Source organism: Hydra vulgaris, chromosome 02, assembly GCF_038396675.1.
Source record: "Hydra vulgaris chromosome 02, alternate assembly HydraT2T_AEP".
NCBI classification, from domain to species: Eukaryota; Metazoa; Cnidaria; class Hydrozoa; order Anthoathecata; family Hydridae; genus Hydra; species Hydra vulgaris.
This window is the reverse complement of record NC_088921.1, coordinates 60,545,001-60,572,500: the sequence shown is the minus strand read 5'-3', so window position 1 is coordinate 60,572,500 and position 27,500 is coordinate 60,545,001. Positions and strand designations below refer to the sequence as shown.

The following is a 27,500-nucleotide window of genomic DNA, read 5'->3' as shown; positions in this document are numbered from 1 at the left end:
ACAAAAGATATTTTATTGAATGATTACTCTGTGATGATAATATTTGTTACTAAACAAAAAATAATTGACTGAATAATTACTCTATAATGATGATATTTCACTTTTTATATTTGTTTTAGCACAAATTAATTACTCTATAATATTGATTTTTTGTTATTGAACTAAATTTAGCGCAAATTAATACTCTATAGTGGTAATATTTTTGTTTAACAAAAAATATTTTAGTTAAATAAATTTCTCTTTAATACAATTTTTACTAAATGAAAAGTATTTAATTGAATGATTAATCTATAATGATATATTTTTTTGTTTAACAAAAAATATTTGATTGAATGATTAATCTATAATGTAATTTGTTACTAAAGAAAAATATTTGATTGAATGATTTCTCTGTAATGACAAATTTTTTGTTAAGCAAAAAATAGTTTGGCGCAAATTATATTATGCTATTTTATAAATTAATTAGCTTGTTGTGTATTATATTGAAATAAATGTATTGTGTTAGTCGTTTAAGCAAAAAAAAAAAAAGATATATAATGATCTTATTGTATGATTAAATTTATCATTGCTTATTTCTAAACAAATCATACTAAATACAACAAAATTATTATATATCGTAAAACATAACACTAAATACACTTGTTTTTATACGCTATTTACATACAAAAATACTTAGAATTTGCTAAAAATTATTATACTTATCTCTATGTATATATTTACATGCTACGTTTTAACTCAACACCCTGACTAGTGGAAAGTTTATTTAACAAGAGCAAATCTAACTTCATTATTTTTTCATCTTCAACTTCTAGACGTTCTTCATTCTTTTTTTTGATGATATTCACAAATTTTAAATTCTTATTGCTTTCATAAGTAGTAGCTCTATCATTTAATTGTAATTTATTATTTGTTTGATTATCGAAATTAGCGTTGTATGTGGAAGACATTTTACTACTTGTTATGATAACAATGTTAATTAACAAATTAACTGATTATATATTGCATTTATAAAATTTAAAAAACGTGATATGTAAAAAATAGCATAATTAATTCAAAATAAAAATTATAATATAATATGATAAATTGTTTATGTATTGTGTTATCTGTTTAAGCAAAAAAAAAGATATATAATAATCTTATTGCATTATTAAACTTTTTCATTATTTATTTCTAAACAAATCATACTTAATACAACGAAATTTTTATATATCAAAAAACATAACACTAAATACACTTGTTATGTTTTTATACACTGTTTACATACAAAAATACTTAAAATTAACTAAAAGTTAACTAAAAAACTATTAACTATAACATACTAAACATACTATATACATACCCACCTGAACGCCCTTTATTAATAGTGGATAGTTGATATATAAGCAAATGTAATTTTACTTTAGGGTTTATCTCCATAGGTTCTTCATAATCCTCTCCTTTTTGTTTTTCACTTTCTTTTTCATACATACTATAATCCTCTTCCTCTTGCTTTTGATTTTCGTATCTACTATAATTTTGCTTTTGATATCAATATCTAATTAATTTCAGCTAAAATAATTTTATTTAATGAAAAAAAATTAACATATATATAAAATGATTAATATGCATTGAATATTTTTGTTTAACAAAAAAAACATTTAACTAAATAATACTTTATATGATAATAATTTGCTAGTAAAAAAGAAAATGACCTAATTAAATTATATTATAGATATATTGATAATTAAGTTAGTTATTTAGTTGTAAGCTGATTTAAATTTGGTGGGTATTTTTTTAGTTATGTTTTTAAATTTTAAAATTTATTATATATTATTAATATATTAGCATTTCTTATTTATAATAAACAAAGATTTTAAAAGAATAAATATGACGTATGCAAATGAATTTATTAATACCATGGATTATAATGAAAACATTGATGATATTTTAAAAATTATCTAGCAATAATAATTTTCTATTTCTATTTAATATCTTTTTTATTTCTTTATTTTGTTGAAAGTTATTATAAGCATACATCATTTATATAAAGAATACAATATATAATATTGCTATTTAATTTAACTGAATTTATTCAATTTTAATTTTAATTTTAATTTTTTATTTTAATATTCAAAGAAACAAATAATGTCTAATAGATATGCTAATAAATTTGCTAGTGAAAAGAAAAATTTAGATACTATTACTAAATAAGAAATTCAAACAGTTTTACCATCTATAAATGAATATTTTATTATGTTAAATTATTTAATTAGCAATAAAAAATTATAAATACAAAAAAATTCATTGTAATAAATCAGATAAAATTAAATTAGTAAATAGAACTATATTTGATATGAAAAAGCAAAATATCTCTTATGAAAAAAGATCAATATTTCACTACCATATAAACTATTATATTTAACAACAACAGCTCGAGTATGCAGCGAAAAAAAAACAAATAAAGTTGTAAAGATATATGCTAAACACTCATTTACTAATTTATGCATAAGATATGAATTTATAGATAATTTTAAAAAGGCGGCCATTTATTTAAATTTATATTTAAATGTTCTAAATAAAAATATAATCGATTTAACAGCTGGGTATAATAAAATATATAAAAAACATAATAGATAATAAAAATCTTAATTTGTTTTTGCTAGTATCTAGTAATAAATTTAATTCAGTGTTTGAAGTGGAATTTATGTCAGATCATTAAAAAAATATAGAAGAATATTTCAATTCTTATTTTAACTCCATAATAAAACCTAAATAAATGAATTATTATATGCTAATATTGCTAATAATTATTATGCTGCTATATATAAAATAAGACCTTCTTTGCGGCAGCAAAAGTTATCAAATAAACCTATTAATTTAAGTATAATAGTTTAGGGTTTGGCGGTTTTTCAAAACCGGTTTTTCAAATAAATTTGACATATTTGAAAACCGGTTTTTAAATTACAAAAACCGGTTTTCTATTTTTTACCATATTTATTATAAATTGTTATTATACAATAGCATTTTGTTACATTATTTGAGTAATCTGTTTCCTTTTTTTTAACACGCTTCTTTAAATTTATCCCTTATCATTTTTGTAAAATATTACATAATAATTACCCAATAGAAACAGTTGCTTGACTGAAAATACACGCGATGATAACACAAATTTTTAGGAAGTTTTTCCAAAATGGCTTCCCGAAAAATACATTTGCTTCTCAAATAATTGAGATTTGTTATTCATTTTAAAAATGTATTTACATGTTAGATTATATTGTGTTTATGTATTTATAAATGTAACTAATTTAAATCGTTTATATATTAGTAGTATATATAATACTATTATGATATTTATCTATTTAAATGTAATATTGTAGTATATATTTTTATGTGTATACTATACTAAGTTTTTTTTATTTTTCAAATTAGATTTTTGGAATTTGTTACTTATAAAAATCAAGTATGTTTTATATTATAATTTATAAGTAAATAGTTGTCTTGATTAGTTTGTTAAGTATTTTGTTATGTTATGGTAATATAATTATGATATGAGCTTAAGCTCTTATCAACGTAATAATATAATTTAAAGTTACAATTAAAAAAGGTAAGGCATTTTTGTTTCAAAAATATTTATTCAATAATTTAATTTCATTTCCAGATACTAAAAAAAAAAGAATAAGTCAGAAGTTTGGAATAGTTTTAAAAGGTCAGGGATAGAAAAAAGCAATCTGCAAATATTGTAATAAAATTTTGAGTTGCGAAGGTTCACCAACAAGTAATCTACGTGATCACTTAAAATCAGTTCATAAAATTGATATTGAAAATAAATCAGAAATGTTCAGCAAAGAAGATACTGGTCCTTCATCTTTTTTAAAAGAAAAACTAATATTTTAAATTTTATGCAAGTAAAAAGGAGTAGCTTACAAGAAATTTTATCAAAACTTGCTGCAATGGGTGGGTTTTCTATAAATAGTATTATGAAAAGCTCATTCATAAGAGTGTCTCTTCGACAACGAGGATATTCATTACCCAAAAAAAACTCTAGAGTAATGGATCCCATTCATGCATTTTATGACGAAGCAAAACTTGAAACTATTACAGAATTAGATTCAATAAAAATGAGTGGAAAAAAATTTTCTATAACTTTAGATAAAAGAAATCATAGATATTTAAACATAAATATCTATGATTTCTTAACAACATAACAAGTAAAAGAAATCATAGATATATAAACATTAATGTACATCGCTTAGCAGAAGATTTTAATTTAGGATTAATTCCAATAGCTGGTTCTTGTGATGCTCAGAGAACATTAGAATTAATACCTGGAAGACTTAAAATATTCAATTTGAATCTAGAAACTGACATTGTTGCTGCAACAAATGATGGTGCTGCTGTTATGATAAAATTTGGCAAATTATCACGTATAATTAATCAACTATGCTATTCACATGCAATCCACCTAGCAGTTACTGATGTATTTATAAACATAGAGAAATGGTTGAAGTTAAATTTAAAGTAAATGGTTCAAGTGAGGAATTGGATGATGAAGATGAAGACAAATATGACGAAAATGCAGAACCTTTTTCTTATATTTGTAACTTAAAGCATCCTATTCCTATTTTGTCTGACAATTGCAAACCTTCCGTTTCACAAATCAGAAAAATTTGTAAATTTTTCGCAAATCTCCAGTAAGAAATACCATTCTTCAAAATTATATAAAATTAAAAAAAGAAAAAGAGTTAAATTTAATTCTTGACTGCAAAACAAGGTGGAATAGTATAGAGGAAATGGTTGGAAGATTTTTAGCAGTAAAAGTATGTGCAGTTTTAGCATTGAATGATCTTGGTTCATCTTATATGTGGAATGAAGCTCAATATCCTACATTTTTGGAACTTCATAAAGTCTTGGAGCCCATTCGTCTAGCAGTAGAAGGCTTAGAGCAATGAGATGCCACTTTATTAACTAGTGAAGGCTCATTTTCATTTCTATTAAATGAACTGAAAAATATAAAGTCTAAAATAACTTTGAATCTATTAAAGGCTTTAGAAGAAAGAATTTAAGAAAGAAGACAAGTTGAATTAGCATCTATTTTACTTTTTTTGCAAAATCCGGAAAACATTTCTGGTCCAGCAAAAAAATCTAGTATACTTCCTTTAGCTTCAAAAAACGACATTATTAAATTGTCTGAAAGGTTATTGTCTACAATATTTCAAAATTTTATTATAAACACCGCCTCAGATCAAGAGGAAATTGAAGAAACTACTCATCAGAGTAAAGCTTTTTTTAAAAGAGGTCATGGAAAATTCAATTAATAAGTTTCTTGAAGAGCCTGCAGAAAACATCACTAACCTAAAAACACTGAAGGTTAAGTTTTCGTTATTTGAGGCAACACATAAAAGAACCAAAAACTTATATTTATTATTTGATGCACTTAAAACTATAAAACCGAGCTCAGTACCTAGTGAATGTGTATTTTCAATTAAAGGCAATTTTGTGTCCAAAATTAGAACAAGACTTAGCCACCCTTCAGTGGACATATTATGTTTTTTAAAATCTTATTTTCTTAAAAAAAATTACGATAAGTGAAATAAATATAATATATAAATTAAGTATCTCTCATTATTCAAATTTTTTTTTTTAAACTCGAAAACCGGTTTTTTGCGGAATTTGGAATTCGAAAACCGGTTTTTCAAAAAGTTGGTTTTTGTCCAAACCCTATAACAGATTATGTGAGAGAAATAATACCGAATATGGATAAATATTATATTAGCCCAAAAGCAGATGGAGAGCATATGTATACATTAGTTTGCGCTAATAAAAAAGATGCTATTTTCTTCTTCGATGAAAAGAATTTTACAATTTATTATAATAACAATAATATAAATAATATTCGCGCTATAAATGACTTCAATGACATTAATATAAATTTTAGTGAATATAATTTATATGAAGGCGAAATGCTGCAAAATAAAACTTTATTAATATATGATACTAAGTATGATGTTAAATATAATCGATAATGACATAAAAAATATTAAAAGTGTTTACAGCATGTTTACAATAGTTTAAAAGAACTTGGCGGTTATGATATGATAAAAAAAGTAATATATAATAAATACACATATCCAATAGATGGAATGATATTTTCAAAAAATGAAAATGGGCAAGAACATCCAGTAATATATAAATGGAAAGAAAATCACACAGTAGATTTTATGTGCTTTGCTGATGATATTAATAAAAAACTATTTTTAGCGTTGTTAATTGAAAAAAATAAAATAACGCAATTTTCCTTAGACAAATGTTATGATTATTTTTATAAATATGGTAATGTAAATACTGATATATTTGATGTATATTTAGTGCCATTTATTATACCTGTTATGAATAAGAATATGCCTAACACTCATATTTCAAATGAAGAATATGATATATGTCTACATGGAAAAATAATAGAATGAGGCTATAATAAAAAAAAAGGATGGAAATTACTTAGAATTAAAAATGACAAAACTATACCTAATTATTATAAAACAGCTCTTCTATCATTTATGAATCAGATTTATAATTTGACTAAAGAAATGTTGATAAATCCAAAATGAATACAAATATTTTTCAAAAGCGAAAAAAATTAAAGATATGAAGCTATGAGATATTATAACTCATCTGTTAGAAAATTAACTATATCTAAATATATAAATAAAAAAGATTGTATATTAGACGCCAGCTCAGGAAGAGGAAGTACATATTTCCAAATGTGCCGCAAATATCCAGAGGAAATAACAATGGTTGTATTAGATGGGCTGGCCATAACAGAATTATTTGAAAGAATCCATAAATCAAAAGAGTGAGACTCTGGCGCATTAAAAACAAAACTTTAAGTATTAAATGGTTCATTTGTTAATATAGTAGATATAGAATTACTACCTAAAAATAATAGTTATAATGTGTTTTTCTGCAGTTTTTGCTGCGCATTTTGCATTTATTAGTAATTATACTTTAGATGTTTACATTGATATGATAGGAAAAAATTTAGATGACAACTCTATTGTAATAGTTTTAGCAATAGATGGGCATGTTTTAGTAGCAAGATTAAATAACAAAAATGAGTATATAATAATTGATGAAAAAGGAAATGAAAAATATAAATTTATATGCACGGGTATAAATAAAAACGCCTTTAATGGCGGCGCAGGAAAAAAATTATCTGTTACTTATCCTTTCTCATCTGATGTGACTATATTAAATGAAGAATATCTTGTTGATTTTAAAGAACTTGAGTTAAAATTAAAAAATAAATATAATTAAAATCTTATAGAAGAAACAATATTTTATTTTTATATCATGTTCAGAATTTTTTGACATATAACGCAAAATTATAGGATTTTTATGATCATTGAAAAGTTTTTGTATTAGTCGATCAGAATAATTAATACTATCTATTTCATTTATTTCTTTTATTTTAAAAAGAGATCTTAATTTTTTTTAAGCGCTTATATATATGATAATGTATACTGTTATATAATGATAATGTTATACATTATAAATATGATAATATGTACTGCATTAATAAAAACAACAATGATATAACATGTTTTTTAAATGATAATAAAAACAAAAAAACATTATGTGATGATTGTTTAAATTTACTAAATTAAATTCTTAGAATAAATTTTAAAACCTCATATAGTAGCGATTTTGAAAACTATCAAATAGATAATAATGTATTATTGAGTTTAGAGAAGAAAAAAAAACATAAATAATAATATTGATGATAAAATTCTACAACCATGTCAAAACTATACCAAAATTAGAGATATAATTGTTAAATGACTTTTATCCAAAGGTATATTACCAGTTATTTCAATTAAAGCTGCTTCATTATTTATTAATCTTATTTTCTCAAATGTTTTTAAAAAAGGAACAGTTCTTATATTTTTCCTTATTAATATACCTTTTTTATTACTTAAAGATTTACTTTGAGTTGTGAAATCTTCATTATCTGCATTTTCATCTTGATCTACTACAATATCTTCATCTACTATATCATCCATTTCTTTTTTTATATAATATAACTAAATCTTTTTTTTAATATCATTTAAAAATATCAAATATATACATTATTTTTATTATATAATATTTACAATGAAGATTTATTATCAAGCAAATCAAATACATATTTTTGCTTTTTTGCTTTTATATTTTTCAGCGCCAGTTTTATTATTTCGTCTAGAGAAGAAGTTATTACCAATAAATTTAAATATTATTTTATTTACATTTTTTCACAACGTAAAAATCTTCACTTTCGTTGTAATCAGAGTTTGTATTTTTGCGGTGCATATTTTACTTTATTTTTTATAATAAGCAAAATTATATACTAATATCAAAAAAAATATATAACAAAAAGAACAAAAGAAATAATAATTAATACTATAAAAAGAATTTTAATTATTAAAAATATAAAATCAGTTAATAAAGGAAATATTGTTTGAGCTGTAATTTTAAAAGTAGATGAATTTATAAAAATAGCTTTTACAAAAGATTTTATACTTATGTCTATTAAAATATATTTATTATTTCATTTTGCTTTATCTGTAATAAGACTTATACTATCTGTTAAATTATCATATGCTTTACTTGATATACTTTTATAATTATTATACAAATTATCGCAGTAAGTTTCCACGCTGGAATCATTAAATTTATATTCTACAATAATTCCTGGGTATTCTTTTAGTTTTTGTTTAAACAGCTGAATTAAAAAAATTTTTATTTTTTAATACTTCTTCTATTCTTCTTTTGTATTCAATTTCTATAGGTTTTGGAAAAGGACTATCCATAGTAACATTTTCAATATATAAATGTTCTATAGTTTTTCTTAAATAGTTATCACCTATTAAATTGCAATAATCTTCTATAAAGTTTAGAGTAGTATAATCATTAATATTAGAGCAAGGAATATAATATCTCTCTGCCTTTGGATCATAAGGTATATAATAAGCTAATTTGTTAAAAAGCGAGAAAAAAAATGCTATTACTTTTTATTATATTTATTAGCGAATTTTCACTCATTTTATTATTTATTGTTTGGTTTTAACATAGATAAAACAAAATCTTTAGCTTGCACTAGAGTAATTTTTACTTCAGGTGATATAATCATTACTATAAATATAACAATAATAGATATCATTATCATAAATAATCAACTAGGTGATAAATAAAATGAGCTTTCTTTGGCTGCATATATAAAAGCCTCGAGCGCTATAGTACTTGAGTTTGCAAAATTACAAGCTATCATACACTGAGGCATATTCGTTTAGACGCATCAATTTTTTTCTCTTTATCTTAATTTTTTTCTATGTATTGTCAACTGATATGCATGCAAGTTATTATCAAAATAATTGTTGTGTTGTGGGCTAATAAAAACCACAAAATTTTTTTTTCTATGTGTCTTTATTAACATGAGAGTATGTTTGATATACAAAAGCACATTTTTAAATTGGAATATATCTATAGACGCAATCAGGTTAATACCGGTAATTGTTGATTTTTAATCACTTTCACACAAATAAATTAATAAATTTTAGTGTAACTTGATCTTTTGCTCTGCCAGTATCATTTTTATTGCATTTTACGAAATGCCTATGGGAAAGTATTTGACAGATGCTGAAAAAATACAAATTAATTTATATCGTGGCTCAGGAATCTCACCAGCACATTCTATACGAGAAATAGCAAGAAAAATTGGAAGATCTGACCATGTTGTACAAAACTACATTGCAAAAGGTGACAATTACGGTGTAAAAAAAGCAACAAACAACAACAAAGTATTAACAAATCGGCAAATTAATCGAATATGCTTCGAAGCAACCAAAAATAAATTGAATGCAACACAAGTAAAGGATAAATTATTATTGCCTGTCACCAATAAACATGTTGCACATATTCTACGTACAACACCAAACGTAAAGTGGAAGAAACCACACCAAAAACCAATGTTAAAAAAACACCATAAAATTGCTAGGTTACAGTTTGCTAAAAACCATATGCATTGGACTCATGAGTGGCAAAACGTAATATTTTCAGATGAAAAAAAGTTCAATTTAGATGGTCCGGACTCTTACAGTTGTTATTGACATGATCTAAGAGAAATAAATGACCCACAAACAAAACGAAATTATGGAGGAGGAAGTTTAATGGTTTGGGGTGGATTTTCTTATTCAGGAAAATTGACTTTGTGTTGTGGTTTACCTAAAATGAACTCGATAAAGTATACAGAAATGTTGGATGATGTTCTCATAACTTATATGGATGAAAACATGGACGATAATGCCATATTTCAGCAAGATAATGCTGCAATTCACACATCTAGGTATTCTATGAAGTGGTTTAAAGACCACAACATCCCGGTTCTCGAATTGCCAGCTTGTAGCCTGGACTTAAATCCAATCGAGAACGTGTGGGGAATGCTATCAAGAAAAGTTTATGACGCTAAAGCAGCCGGACACCAATTTAAAACTGTTACTAAGTTAAAGTGTAAAATCCTTGAAGCATGGTCCGAGTTGGATCAAACTACACTTCAACCACTAGTGAAGTCAATGAAAGGCAGAATTTTTGAGGTGATACAGTGTAATGGAGGACATACGCATTACTAATTTTTATCTTTTAATGTCAAAAATATGACTGCGTCTATAGATATATTCCAATTTAAAAATGTACTTTTGTATATCAAACATACTCTCACATTAATAAAGACACATAGAAAAATTTTTTTTGTGATTTTTATTATCCCACATCACAAAAATTATTTTGATAATAACTTGCATGCATATCAGTTGACAATTCTTAGAAAAAAATTAAGACAAAGAGAAAAATATTGATGCGTCTAAACAAATATGCCTCAGTGTATTATTACCACTTTCTATAACATCTGAATTTAGCACGCTACTATTTGAGTTGCATATAAGAAGATTATTTGCGTGAAAGTTTTGCGGCTTTAAGATTCTATTTCTACATTCTTTGTTTAAAAATTGCGGCAATATATTATCACTATAAACACAGCTATATGCTTTTGTTAAAAATGCCTTTTTATCTTCAAATGCTCTTGTATATATGCTACTATATATCCAAGATTCATTAAATTTTTCGCAAACATCAAATTCTGTTCATTGGTTTTACTTAACTCATCTGAAGGTGATAATTCCTTTAAATCATTTATTTTCTTTTCATTAATATAGATTCTTCCATAATAAATTTATTGTTTTGTAATAAAAAAATACAGAAATAATAAAATAGTATATTCTTTATAATATATAGATGAATTTTATATAGCAAGTAATTTTATATTAAGATAAAAATACAGCAGGAAAAACAATTATAACGCCCATTATGAATATGATTAGTACATTTTGAATAGAGCTGGCAAAACTTTCTAAGAAAGATAAACCTCCTTTGTTACCTATACTACTACTTGAATCTAGCATGCTCATAATAGTTTGACCTACATTCAAATTATTAAAATCTGATATTATATTACTTATCATTTCTTGCAAGCGCGCAGTAAAGTTAACAATTATTAGTATTACATTTGCACTGTCTGTAATATCTAAAATTTATTTTATGCTGTCTTTGTTAGCAAATGAAATTGTGTTTCTATATATTTCTTTTTTGCTAACTTCATTTTTCACAATACTTTTAACAAAGGTAAAACTAGCATTTGCACCAATGCTGCCAAACTTATCTGATATCTTTGAAGCTGTTTTGGTGTTAACATTGTCAAAGAAAGTATCACTAAACATAAGATTATGTAGATTTTTTAGCACCATTTGCGCGTTTGCCTCCATATTCACATTCTCTATAATAGTATTTTTACATTTTTAATATTTAACTGCTGACCTATTAATTGTGTGTTGTTTTCTTTATTTAAAACTTCTTGTATTGAATCGGCTATGTCACTTGTTATACATTGCGAGGATACAGTAGATGCAAATATAGTGCAAATATAGTAGATGCAAATTTAGAGTGTATACTAATTACAGTCTTTTATACTAATAAAAAAAATAACATAAATAATTTTGCTATGTAACTAATTTAAATTTTAATATCAAATATATAAAGCAAATTAAGATATTAAATCATTTATTTTCCTTAATATCATAGACATTATTATTTGCCTTTTTGCCATTATATTACCACCATGTTCTTTTGTTTCTTTATAATCAAGTTGCATTTTTTAATATATTATAGTGTCTGTATTGTTTGGATAAACTCCATAAAATTCTATATCTCTACTCTTCATTAAATTTCTGCCTTTTATTACACTCTTGAAATTTTGCGCAAATTTATATAAGTTAGTACCATATGTTATAACATTATTAGGCATTAATTCATATATAAATTTAGTGACAATATTACCATATGCTAGGCAATTTTCAGAAGTTATTTCTGTTTTCTTTGAATCATCTATTAAAGCATTATTATATATAATTGACATTTTTGTCATGTGCGAGCTCATCAATAAATGGATTAATTTTTCTATGCTACCTTTGAACAATATATTTTCATTCTCAAAAAATAATTTTTTCAAGGTATCTTCTTAGCAAGCAAAAATCTATAAATGAATTTGATAAATTAGCTCTTTTCATGCCAGGTAGAAAAAAGCTATATAATTCATCCCAATTTATTCCATCTTTATTTTTTGTATATAATTTTTGTAAATTCATCGCCTTATTAGATAAACAGCACAAATATAATATCTATAGAATCAATAGTAGGTAACATTTGCTGCGACATAAGTAATATAACGAAAACTCTATGTCTATGTTATATATTTCTTTTTTTGCCATTTTGATGTCTTTGCCAAATTCAGTAACTTCTAATTTGTTGTTTATCATACCCAAACTTAATAATCTATATATACCATTGTTTATCATATTACACGGCCAAGCAGAGTATAAATCAATATAATGTGTATCTAGTTTTTTATTGTTTAAATATATTATCCAATCTAATATCATTGATAAATCATTTGTAAATGTTAAAGCTGGCGGGTATATATCTGTATTATCATTGCTTAATAAATTTAGCATACTTATATACTTTTTTGTGCGCCCCACTCATCCTTTTCGTGGCTGATCAGTATCAGTTATTGTTTTAATTTCAGTGGAAATATTAATATTAAATACAGGCAGATATATAGATTGCTTTATAGTGTTATCATTTATAACAATATCTAAATCAGGTATAGTTATGCCAGTTGGCGTTATTGACATGGTAAATATTAAATATGGTTTACTATTTACATTTATTTTGCCTATTAAGTCTGGATTTTTATCAAGTTCTATTTTACTTAGCGAGTAGCAAGTATAATTAATTTTACTAGTTTGAACATACTGCTTTACAATGTTTATTATATTTTGATCTGTTATTAATGCTATGCAATTTAAATTTCTCAGAAAAAAGATTATTTAAAATATTTAACCTACTTTTCAAGCCATTACTTATAGTGCCCCTTAATTTGATACTTTCTACTAAGATCTTTTCCTTTAACTTCTATAATATGATTCTTAAAATTATACTTAGGATTTAAATCTCTAACATCATCACATATCCAGCGGCAAAAATTAACTTCACCTATAATGGGGGTTTGAAATATAATTAAGCATTTAGCTAAAATATTATTGTTTAAAATATGATTTTCCTAGATAAAATTCTTTATCATTTTCAAAATGATAAGAAGCATTACTTGTGTTTGATCCATTTCATGCACCACATATATTATTATAATATCATAAGGTAAAGTATCTGAGCTATCTGAAAGAAACATTTGATATAAAGTTGTATGCATCATATATAACAAATTATTACTATCTCAAGGCTACACTTTTGATATACCAGTGCTATATCCAACAGTATCACCAACATTTTCTTCACCAAATAAGACTTAAGATATGAATTTGGCTGAACCCTTAACTGTTAATATTCTGGGCTCGGTTACAATTATATGTATATTAACAAAATGTTTTTTTAAATAAGCCGGAAAATCAGTTGTTTTTCCAGTTAATGCATGGAATGCATACAATATAAATTCAAAGAAAGGTAAATATAATATTTCTAATCTTAAATATAATTCAGATGAGTGGCGCCAATTGGATATATTATTAAATCCAATAAAACCAGAAGAAAAAATAATTAATACTTCTATTGAAAGAAGATGTTCTAACTGCGGCAGTGAACAAATAGAGGAGAAAATGTATAGACGCATTGATGAGCCATTTTATACAGTATATACATGGATAAAATATGGAAAAAAAGTTATGACATAATAATAAATTTAATGGTGTATTATAATCTAAATTTAATTTTTTTTTTTTAAATTGGAAATATATTTTTAACAAATATATACACTAAAAATGACTAGATCTTATGGATTAGAAAAATTAGAAATAAACAATGGACACTGTTTTGACTGTAGAATTGAAAAACTCTATATTTTTATTACGGATATAAACATTGTGGTGATACAAAAAAATTAACATCACATGCTATTTCATATAATTATAATTCTATAACAAAATTAAATTCATGATTTCATTTGAATATAAATGAAAAATGCATTCCTTTGGCAATTGGCATGAAAACATCAAATAATGATTATATCATTTGTAACAGTGATAAATATATAGAAATACCTATATCATTAGGTATTTGCGGTGGTATTCAGCTGGATTTTGTGTTTAGAGGTATTTTAATAGATGTTTTTAAGAATGAACCCCCAAAAATTTTAATAAATTACGAAGAATATTTTTTACTAGAGAATAAAATAGTTGTTTATTTAGATTATTTTAATAATTTATATGTTATGACAATAAATATTCTGATAAAAAAAAAGACTTTAATTGAAAAAATAACTATAATACCTTTATTTAAAATTTTAGATGACACAAATATCTTAATAACCGGTATATTTGAAATAAGCAAATTTTTTATGCAAAAATATAGAAATGTTAAAAATCCATTATTTTATGTGTCTGATTTAATAAAGATAGCAAAGAACTAATTATAGACAGTATTAAAAAATTACGTGAAAAAGCATATGCTTATAATTGTTGTATAACTCATACATCTAGTGATGTAAATGGAGATCATCTAGATGAACATCTAGTGATGTTCTGGCGTATTAGAATATATGAACATGGAAGAAAAGAAAAATGAAATAATGACCAAAGTTGCAACCAATGATGAATTATTGATGCTTCGACAAAAGATGTAGAATTATTTTTAGAATTTGTTGTCATTTGGTGTTATAAATAACATCATTATATAAATACTCATGTTCCTATTATATTATATACAGACAGTTTTATTGATTATATTGATACTCACAATGTTAATCAAAATCAATTTATTAACAACAATGAATATTTAACATATAAAACACTTAATGAAATAAAAAATGCAAAATTAAATGAAATTAGAAATCATATTCCATTTTTAGACATATTTCCAGATCATTTTATCCTTCTAATGTAAAAGGTTTTTTAAATAGAAATTCATATGATTTTCCTATTTTACCAAATATTAATAATAATATAAACGTTTCTTCAGTTAAACCTTGCTATTAATGTCTAAAACTCAATTAGTTTCAGATTTTACAAATATCAGAATATTTTAACCTGTTTTTCTAAGAAATATATTTAGCAAGATAAATACTGGAGCATTAGATAAATTTAAGATGATTCAAAGTTGTTTTTATGAGTACACTGAAAGATCTATAAGAAATGAGTGCGCGTTAATACACACAAAAAATTCTAAATCAAAAGCATCAGCATTTCTCTTAAGCACAGAAGCATAATCAAATTTGTTAATATTTTGTATATCTGTTTCGTTCATTAAATTAACTTCAAGTATATTTCTAGATATTGAAACATAATTTTTATTAAAAGCTTTAATGAACATAAGCTTATAGAAATCATAATAATGAAAAAAATAAGGTGTGATTGTATGACTTATCGCATATTATTTAATTTATAATCTGTATAATCTAAAATCTCTAATCTCTTCTTATATATATATATATATATATATATATATATATATATATATATATATATATATATATATATATATATATATATATATATATATATATATATATATATATATTTTTTTTTTTTTTTTGTTTTTTTTTTTGTTAAAGCTAATTATGTGGGCGAAAAATAAATATATAATTTAATTATATTTAGTTTTCTTGATATCTTTATGTATTATTATTTGACATTACTTTTAATATACTAAATCATCAATAATAACAAATCAGTGTTATTATTGATGATTTAGTATATTAAAAGTAATGTCAAATAATAATACAACTTCATAAATGGATATATCATTTTTTCCTACTTTGTTTATTAACAATGAAACATTAGATGCGCTCAGAAAAAAATATACACTATATTCTATTAATGATGTTATATTACATCTACAATGCATACATACATACACTATGCATTGAAATAAAAGATAAATTAAATGTAATAGAAGATTTTATAAATAAACATAAAAAAAAAGCCGCGGTAAATACAAAAACTGCCAATATAATAATTGATATATTAGATAGGATATGTTTTATTTATGTTAAATTATCGAGATTTTATAAAATTTCTAGTAGAATATATAATATATTGCTAGCGATTATACCAAATGAAAATATAAACATTTTTAGTAATATGTTAGTCTATTTTATATATTATATCAATATTAGCAGTTTTGAAAAAAATTGTATATTCAGAAATTAATTTAACCAATTTTTTAACAACTTCATTAATGCTAATATATCTATCTTATTATAATGTTGATTATGTTAGAAAAAAATCATGTTAAAAAAATATATTATATTGTAAATTTATGAAAGAATATAATAAATATGATATTATTATTTTAATAAGTGAAATGATATTTGAAAAATATAGTAAAAAAATTATATTATTATAAAAATAATATATTATTAATTTTAACTAATAATAATTATATATATAATAGTGATGTACCAATTAAACAGCATCAGCACCAGCTTAATCGGGTACTTTTTGCACAATTGGTATCGGTATCGGCATCAGCCTTATTTTCCGATTTTCCAACCGATGGCATTTTAATATTTTCATCCTGCATTATGATAATAAGTAAATAATAAACTAAACTTTATGCATTACTTAGAATTTTTTGATAAATTTTTATTTTGACTTTATTTATAGGCAATATTATTTATTCTTAAGATGTTGTTTATAAGTGTTAATTTAGCAGCTGAATGTACTTATACTTTTACTACCATTGTGTTGTTTTTAGAATAATTTTATTTTTTGTTGTTCTATTGTTATACTTAAAAGTAACCTATTTAAGCATTGTTATCTATATGTGTTCAAGTGTGCCTACTATATTTCTATGCTTTTATTTATTATTTTTGTATTATTTCAATTCACATCCCTAAGGCCAGGAGGAGGCTACTTTAGACATGGTTACAACCCTCTCTCAACTTTATAATTCCAAAACACAAACCTTGACAAACAACGCTGCTGCGCTGAGAAACAAGTTTAGCGCGGCACTACCAGGGACATGGTGGGGATAGAGCATCACAAAATAAAATAATTATAAAAACAACTTAATTATCTAAAAATAGTTTAGATACCTAAACAACTTATGATTGTAGTTTAGGTATCTAAATAATTATTAAATTAATAAAGAACTTAAAGTAAATACTACTTATGATAGTACCATTTCTTTTTTTAAAATTGAAATAAGAAGCGCTCATCAAAAATTGTATTTATTTTTTGAAACTTTTCTTTTTATAGTATTTTTAACCAACTTTTTTTAATTTCTAAGTTAATATAATTTATTATTATTAAAATTTCCTTATTCAATCAGCTCCTCCAGCTTGTCTGGCCATTTTATCAAACTCTTCATAAGATTTTATAGCTTCTGTATGTTTTCTGTCTTATTCTTCTCTTCTTCTTTGTTCTTCTCTTCTTCTTTCTTGTTCTCTTTTTTCCCTTTCGCGACATTCAGTGTAATAATCTCTATCTTTGTTATAATTCATTTTATAAATATATTTATATTATTTGTTATTGTTTTAATTTAATAATAATAAAATCAAATTTATCAATACCTCATATTGTACTATTTAATATTAAAATTGTCAGTTAAGCTGAATTGTTGAAAATTTTACACAAATATTTAATATACTATTTTAATAATATGTTAAATATTTAATTCTTGTTTAATTATAATTTATATTTCTTTTTACTTTTTTTACTTTATTTTGAATGACTTTGTTTTAGCTAAACAAAATATATACAATATTACATTTCATTAATGATATGTTAAATATAATATATTAAAATTAATAGATAGTTATCAATTTGATTTTGCAAAAATAAGTATTATAAAATAACTGCTTTGTTGAGTTATTAATGATATTTTGTTGAAATAAAAATGGATACGTTAGGTTATATCGCATTCTATTAAAACAATAATATTTATTAAATATGTTAAAATATCTACGGATATAAATAAAAAGAACAAATCAACTATTAAATGTTATAATTTTAATTCAGTGATATAAAATTATGACATAGAAAATCAAATGACAATTATATGTGATTATAAAAAAATATAAAAAAATAATAAATGATAAAGAAAAATTAATAATTAAAACTAAAATGTAATACGTTGATACTAAATTTTCAAAAAGTATGATTCCTGAAAATTATAATATTATTTTAGATAAATTAGATTTATTGGATGATTTTATATATGTGCATATTAATTATGTTAATGATAATGAAAATGAAATAGAAAAATATGACAACAATACAATAAGAAAAATTATAAATGAAAGTAATATAATTGATTATATGCGTAATATGTTATTATATTATTTAAATAAATCCCTGGAGTATGAATATGAATACTATAAATAATGTTATTGAAATTAATAATACCATATACTAAATAATATTATTGATGTCACAATTAGTAAAGAGTATAACACCTATGATTTTATTAAAAAGGTTTACCCCTTTTCAATAAATTTAAATTTAGACGCAGAAATATTAGACTAAAGCACTATAAATAATAATTTTGATCAAGAAAATAATACAGGATTTATGGAAAATGAAATTCAAATAATTGATTTGCATAATGTTATAAATAAATGCAGAAATATGGTTGGATTAACAGCATTGTTTGATGATTTTGTAAATAAAAAATGTAATATTCTTGGGAAAGTATATTATAATATTTAAGCGATTTTCATACTATATACAAATAAAAATAATATATTGTTAAGTAAATAATTATTAATTATAGCATTTATTCAGCATTGACTTAAAAATTACAAAAAAAAAATAAAATATAAAAAATAAATAAAGTAAAAAATAAAAAAAAATTATTATTATATTATTAATTATATAAAAAAATTTTTTCTTTGCTATTTGCAAAATATTACAAATATTATTTTTATAATATAAATAAGCTAAATATAATAATGTTTAAATTATGAAGCTAACAACATTAAAAAATGTGTAATGAGTGCGCATATTATATAACACAAGATGAGGATAACCAAGAAATATGTTTTTGTTATCCTGAGTACTTACAAGTTGTGCTAGATAAAGATTGGTATAATACATTTAAAAACAACATCACATGCACATTATGTAATGAAGATTATTACTACACAACAACAGGGGAATTATCCTGCCATTGTGATATTATAAATAATATATACAATTAAAGTAATTAAATAAATGCTATTGTGGTGTGATAGTGTTAAAACAATTAAAATATTTTATACATAAAAACATATTTTAAACAGATTCAATTATTCCATTGCTATTATTTGAAAGATATTTTACTTAAATAATCTGAATAATTTTGTCGCATTAGATTTTCTTCTAGTCTTTTTTTAGTATCTTCGTTCAGTACATTATATAAACCGAATTCTATATTATAATCTCCACAATCATTGTTTTCATATGATTCTTCATCATAACGATCATTTTCATATGCTTTATAATTATAATTATTTGATATATATATATATATATATATATATATATATATATATTTGTCTTTTTCTATTTCTTTCATAAAAAAATCATGGATCCGAATTTCAATGAGTTTTTGATCCAATTGATTTATAGACTTAAAATCTGGAAGACAATTTTTCTTCCTATTGTGATAGAAAAGCTAGCAGTTTATAGACCTACCATATTCTTTGTACTTGTTTATTGCTAATTTTAATTACAGTTTCTTTTCCATCTATTTCTACTATTAAATCATTAACAGTAGCTGCAATAACAGTGTTGGTTTTTGCATTAGTATATACGGAATTAGAATCTGCTTTTTGATTGTGATAAGAAAACTAACGTGTAATAAAGCAGATGGTGAATATGATGTATTATTTGATCTAATATTTATCATTTTATTATATTCCATAATCTTTATATCTTTGTTGTATTCATCAATATCATTTTTAAGTTTAAATAAAAGGTCATTTTTCTTGGAATATTCTATTGGTTTTTTTATCTTCCTCAGAATAGAAAAAATATGACAAAAATTCTTTAGGAATATCATAATGATTTATGAAACTATCATTATTATTAACATCTACTTTATTTGCCATTTATGTGCAGTGCATAGATCTGAAAAAAATAAGTGCTCAGTGGTGAAATTGAAATGTAATTAAAAAATGTTACATTGCATTACTTAAAAAAAAGGCAAATTTGAATTGATAAACATCTATATATTATTTTATCAAAAAAGATATAAATAATTGATTTATATCATAATTATATTAATGATTTACTTTCTGAAATAATCGTTGGTAAAAAACTCTGCCATAAATGGTTTGATTCCGATAAAACCAAGTCAGTCGTATATGGGAGAGTAGAAAAAGTAAACAAAAGAAAAGCAGACAGAATTTATACCGTTTCCTACTGGAAAAAAGATCTGACAAGATGATAATGTGCTTTAAGTGTTACTCATGTGATAGTAAAATAAGTACTGTGCGTGTAAATTATGTAAAATAATATTTTTATAAAATTAAAAAATAAAGTTATATGGTAAATAAAAGTAGATTATTTACACACACATAGGGTTACCATAGTCCTGATTATTACTGAAGAGAGCCAAGCGCTAAACTAATTATAATTAAAACTTTTATCGCGTCTTAATTTTAATTAGTTTAGCGCTTTTAACACACACACACACACACACACACACACACACACACACACACACACACACACACACACACACACACACACACACACACACACACACACACACAATTATGTGTGTGTGTATTTTATTTTAAATATCCAATATGCTGTTTGAAAACAATTTTAATACATTTTTTAATTTCTTTACAAATTAAATACTTAATATATTGTTTGTTAACATTAAATGAAAACTTAGAAATATTCAAAACTCACAATCTTTAAAAAAAAGACATACTTTTTTAACTCGACTTTCTGTAGGTACTGGATGTATAAAAAGAAATTTTAAATAAGGCTGAAAGTCTATTATACTTTATTTTAAATCACTTCAGTTATTTAACTTTAAAACAATGTCTCACACCCATCTATTGACTAAGTTATAGCTTTCTCGTATTACACCAGTCACAAGTAGTGTGCGGACTTTGTCGAATAAAATTCCGGTTTACGAGAAATTTCGAGAAACTTTCGGTAAAAACTGAAAAATCCGAGTTTTTTCGTAACGTCGGAATGAATAAAATATTTATAAATTTTTCGAACATCGCATTAGCAATAAATTTGTAAAAAATTTAATAAAAATCACAATATTTTTTATTCTTGACATGTTTCGTAGTCATACTACATTTTCAAAACATACACGGGTCTTTTACAAAATTTCTTTAATTTTGTCCCTTCATGTTACAAAACTGGTCTTATACGTTGCTTGATTTATCGAACATATAAAATTAACAACACGTGGTTTGGATTTGATAAGGATATAAAAAATCTTTCTTTAGTTTTAAAAAATAATCAATTTCCGCAAAAAGTTATTGACACTAAAATTAAATTATATGTTGAAAAGAAAATTAATCCACCTGTTATAAATACTGTTGATAATACTAATATAAGATATTTTAAGCTTCCATTTATTGGATTTTACTCAAACTTCACTAAAACTAAAATTGATAAAATTATTAAAAAGTATTGTAAAAATGTAATAATCAAATTTATATTCACAACCGATAAATTAAAAAACAATTTTTGCATAAAAGATCCACTTCCTAAGATGCTTAAATCTAACGTTGTCTACAAATTTTCTTGTGCTGGCTGTAACGCCAGTTATATTGGAGAAACCTCCAGACATTTGACAACACGGATAAATGAGCACCTTACGAGTGACAAGCAATCGCATATTTTTAAACATTTAAATTCATCCATTAACTGTAAAACACTAACTAATTATGATTGTTTTCAGATTTTAGATACTGCCTCTACCATTAACAAATTAAAAATAAAAGAAGCACTTCATACTAAATGGGAAAATCCTTCTTTAAATAAACAAACATCTCGTTATATTATAAATTTATCTATCTAACTTACTATATTATAATTATTATTAATATTTTATTATTAGGAAGTTTATTTTGTCATAATTTGTAATATAATTTTAAATTGGTTTGTAACAAATTTATTTGTCCGTTAATTTTTTCTCTGTATTGTCTTCAGGTTTAAATTTATTTACCAGAGTTTTAATTGTAAATTAAATCTTTTGAAAATGTAGTATGACTACGAAACATCCCAGTCGGCATATCTAGTATTGTAAATACTCGGAGTATTGATCACGTATAACATACCGCCGATGATACCAGAAAAATACGCGTTTAGTTTTAAGTTTCGAATTCGAGTTCAATACCACTTATTTATCAAAAATACGTATTTATAATATTTGATCAAAATCGGATATGATATTGGACCCGATTTTGATCAAATATTAACAAATAAGGGAAAAACGAGATTCTTTGCTTTTAAAGCGCATGCTTAAACTGATATAGCGAAAATAAAATTTAAATTAAAAAGGTTTCTTGAGAAATTTAGTTAATTATCTCCAGTACAGTTACAGTACTTTTTTTGCACTAAAAGAGTTACTAAAACTTTATCATAAAAATATTTATTACTACTTTTAAATTTATTAATTTAGTTTTATGAAGTCCTAATTAATATAATTCAAAGATATATATATATATATATATATATATATATATATATATATATATATATATATATATATATATATATATATATATATATATATATATATATATATACATATATATATATATATATATATGTATATATATATATTATATTACAATATATATATATATATATATATATATATATATATATATATATATATATATATATATATATATATATGTATATATATATATATATATTATATTACAATATATATATATATATATATATATATATATATATATATATATATATAAATATGAATCTTTTTAAATTTTTTCAAGTTATTTTTAAATTTTTTGTTCACGCAATTCAAGTTATATATGTTTATAGTTTGCATATATGTTTATATTATGTTCAAAATTAAAATGTTTTTGATAAATATATCTATGTGCTAATATTTGTTATATAATTGTTTTATTAATGCATTTTTAAAATAGTATAAAATGTATCTATTGTGTATATAATATTATAAGAAGTGTTTATATATGTTATATAAGTTTAAATAAATATATTGTGTTTTATAGTTAGTATATACGTTTATATTATGTTGTTTCCATGACATAGAAACAATATAATATAAACATATATACTAACTATAAAACACAATATATTTATTTAAATTTATATAACATATATAAACACTTCTTATAATATTTATGGACCATGTTTTCAAAGTGTGTGACTTGGCAAACGTGTTGAGCAAGATTTTGCATAAAGTTGTTATTTATGTTACTAATGTTGTTACATTTGGCTTACCTTTATGTTGGTGTCTATTGTTAAAAATTATAAGTGGTTTTATTATTGAAACTCACTGCTTTTAATCGTTCAGTAAAAGCCACTCAAGAAAAATCATTTTGCCATATATACATTTTGTTTTTATCTTAATTTGAGTTTTTAGAACCATGACGTACCAACATGAATTGTTTTCTAAAAGCTAACATGAAATAACAATATTTAACAACTACTACTCTCTTATCATGACATCTTATCTCTATCTGATATATTGATTTGTGATTCACATATGATGTTTTTCTTTGTATTTACTTATCCATTACATTTTTTCATTTCAGATTTATCATATGATGGATTTATGCAATATAAAAGAACGAATATATGTAAATTTTTATGAATTTTTTAAAAACATCTGCTAAAAATTAGTCCAGTGAACGTTCAAACTTTAATGTTGCATATGTCATCTTTAAGTAGTTTCTTGGCTTTTCTAAATGTGTTTCTTATTCACATGATTTTTACAAGCAAGGTATGCAAGCAAATTTGAGCTGAAAATTTTTTTTAGCCTTTAAGGAGAATTGGCGTTACACTTTTAAATTTAATTTGTTTAAATATAGTAGTTTTAACAAATAAATGTTTGTTTGTTCTTTGTTTTTTTACTTATTTTTTTTCAGATTCTTAAGAACTTGGCAACTTATCTAAGTAAGTTTTTTTTTTCTTTTTAGTACAATTGGAAAGAGCTGAAAGTTGTTTTTTAGAGCAATTGAAAAGAATTGAAGTGTTTTTTAGTTACTTCACATGGTATAACTGATACTGATTTGAGTAAGTTTACTATTTTGTTTTAATTTATATTGGATTTATTTGATATTTGATATATGTTATATTAGATATATATTTTATGTATTTAACATTGAAAACTGACTGTAATTTGTTGACACAAAAGTTTAGAAACATAAATCTGCCTATATTTCAGTATATTTTATATTTCTTTGTATCTTTATAAATATTCTTTCTTAGAAAAAATAACAGACAAGAAAAAATAAATAAATTCCTTTTGAAAGTAGTTGAAAAAAATGATATATTTCCATATTTCATTGTGTAAAGTGTAATACCACTTTTTAAAGGTATGTGAATAGATATATAGGGGAACATGGGGCAAGGTGACGACTGTTTCAAAAAATGCCTGAATCTTAGTCTGTCCCAAAAATTAAAACTTACCTTTAGCTGGTGATGTAGCAATGTAATAAATCAAGTCAAACGAGGATAAAAAGTTTTTTTCTCAATGTCGGAAAAACTTATTTAATATTTAGCTTTTGTAACAAAAATAATATTTAAAAAGAAACCATTGATAAATCTAGTAAAATTAATCTACTTCCCTTTCAGCTAAAATCAACTGTTATATTTAGTTTTGCTTAAAAGATAACTGTAGGTCGTCATCTTGCCCCATTCGTCATTTTACCCCATGTTCCCCTATATATATATTTATATATATATATATATATATATATATATATATATATATATATATATATATATATATATATATATATATATATATTTAAATAATAAATTTAGATTAAAATATACTGATTGACATTGCTTCATTTTTTTATACAAGATTGTGCATTTATTATTTTTATGCATTAAAATAAAAATAATTTTGTGCATTGTAGTCTAGATTCTTTTTTACTTAAAAATAATTGATGTAAATAAATGTTGTTTAATATTTTTGATAAACGACTAATGTATGTAAACATATAAAAAGATATGGATTTCAATAAATCTTAAGTTTAAATAAAGTCTTTGATTAGAAAAGATCACAATTTGAAAGATTCTTTTACGTTCATTTATTCAGTTGCAGCAATATAAGAATACTGGTAATATGTTTAATGATAATAGTTAAATTGAATTAGATAGTATTAGGCTCAACGAAGTTATAATGTAAATGCTTATAGGCAACTTGAAAATAGTAGTCAAATGAAAAAAATAGATCATTTCTAAGAAATATTTTACGATTTGCTTGCTATTTTATGATATAGTTGCTCAAATTGTTTAACTATAATTGTTCCTTGATTGTTCAAATATTGTAATAAATAAAATCTTTTCAGTCCAAGTATTTAAGTTAATAAAATATTTTATTAAGTTGTGGTGTTATTTGCCAGTGTTACTACATTGTGTTGTCTAGCCTTTTTATAATCTTTTTTAATTATTCTGTAGACACAGAGTATATATTTTCTGTTATTATTATCCTAATTCTACTAACAAAAAAATGCAAATAGTACTTTTGTAATTAAAATTTTTTTTTTTAATTTCATTTTTTAGGTATTTGCAGGCTTTACTTGACTTTCCGTTTCTGGTACCTGTGTTGTGACAGATTTTAAAAAGAACTCAACTGATGTTAATTGCGGTCTTCGTCTTTAACTATAAGCAATGATATTGCTGATAGGGAGTCAAAGTTAAAATATTTACAGATAAATTTGTATTTAATTTTTTAGATAATATATCAAGTTATTAATGTGTTTTTATTGTTATTAATGATTTAATAACTCATAACCCGTATTACGGGTTGCTTACTGCTAGTCATTATCATTATGTTATGAATTCATATTGGTTAATAAAATTGTATTGAATATTCTCTGGTTATCGTGTTTTATACGTGTTTAAATGCGAGTTTGATACTCAGTAGGCGTCGTATTGTATACCTGTCTTTATACGCATCTGATGTCTATTTTTAATGCGCGTTTGACACGATAAAATGGCTAACAAATATTCGTAAATAATGCGTATTCTGGAAAGTTTTAAATGCGCATGTAATACCAGGAAAATATCGTATTGAGTATTCTCTGGTTATCGTGTTTACAAGAGTTTCAAATGCGAGTTTGATACTCAGTAGGCGTCGTATTGTATACCTGTCTTTATACGCATCTAATGCGTATTCGACACGATAAAATGGCTAACATGCATACCACATCGATACGTATTTAAACGAGTTTCTAATGCGCATTTACAACTAAATTTGCCGACTGGGATGTCAAGAATAAAAAATATTGTGATTTTTATTAAATTTTTTACAAATTTATAAATTTCTGTTCGCGTATTTTCGAAAAAAATCATTGTTTACAATAATTTTCATTATTGACGACTATGCTTTTAAATACATTTTACTCTTTTTTACCTTTAAATTTTACAACAAATATTTTATTGTTCTTTGTTTATTTTTATGATTTATTTTATTTTAATTAATAACTTTAGTTGAATTCCCTTTATAATTTTTTTGTGGTAAAACTTAAAATTTGATGTAATCTTTGTTTAATAATTTCTAGACAATTATTAATTCTAATTTAATTTTGTATAATCAGACAGTGCAGAGACTTCCGGAATGGCGGACGCTTTATAGCGAATTTTATAAATAAATTTAAAAAAAGAAAGAAAGATAAAGAAAAAAGAATAAAATAAGAAAAATAAATGAAATAAAAATAAAGAGAATGAAGAAAAGAA

General features: G+C 23.3%; 1 protein-coding gene and 1 long non-coding RNA gene across 2 annotated transcripts in view; one reads left to right on the top strand and one right to left on the bottom strand.

Annotated features, from left to right (window-relative positions):
- The window catches only part of LOC136076199 (uncharacterized), a 36,283-nt gene extending 14,622 nt beyond the window's left edge, over positions 1-21,661 (bottom strand). Inside the window, exons 1-3 of the mRNA XM_065789673.1 lie at positions 21,496-21,661; positions 17,031-17,145; positions 1,399-1,548 (exon numbers count right to left, since the gene is read on the bottom strand). The gene's annotated coding sequence lies outside the window, so the exon portion shown is untranslated. The remainder of the gene's footprint in view (positions 1-1,398; positions 1,549-17,030; positions 17,146-21,495) is intronic.
- Positions 21,662-23,861: 2,200 nt separating this feature from the next.
- LOC136076567 (uncharacterized) lies at positions 23,862-26,511 on the top strand. The gene is made up of 3 exons (XR_010636383.1): positions 23,862-24,531; positions 24,728-24,824; positions 26,325-26,511. It is a non-coding gene; the product is annotated as an uncharacterized LOC136076567 (long non-coding RNA).
- The last annotated feature ends 989 nt before the right edge of the window (positions 26,512-27,500 follow it).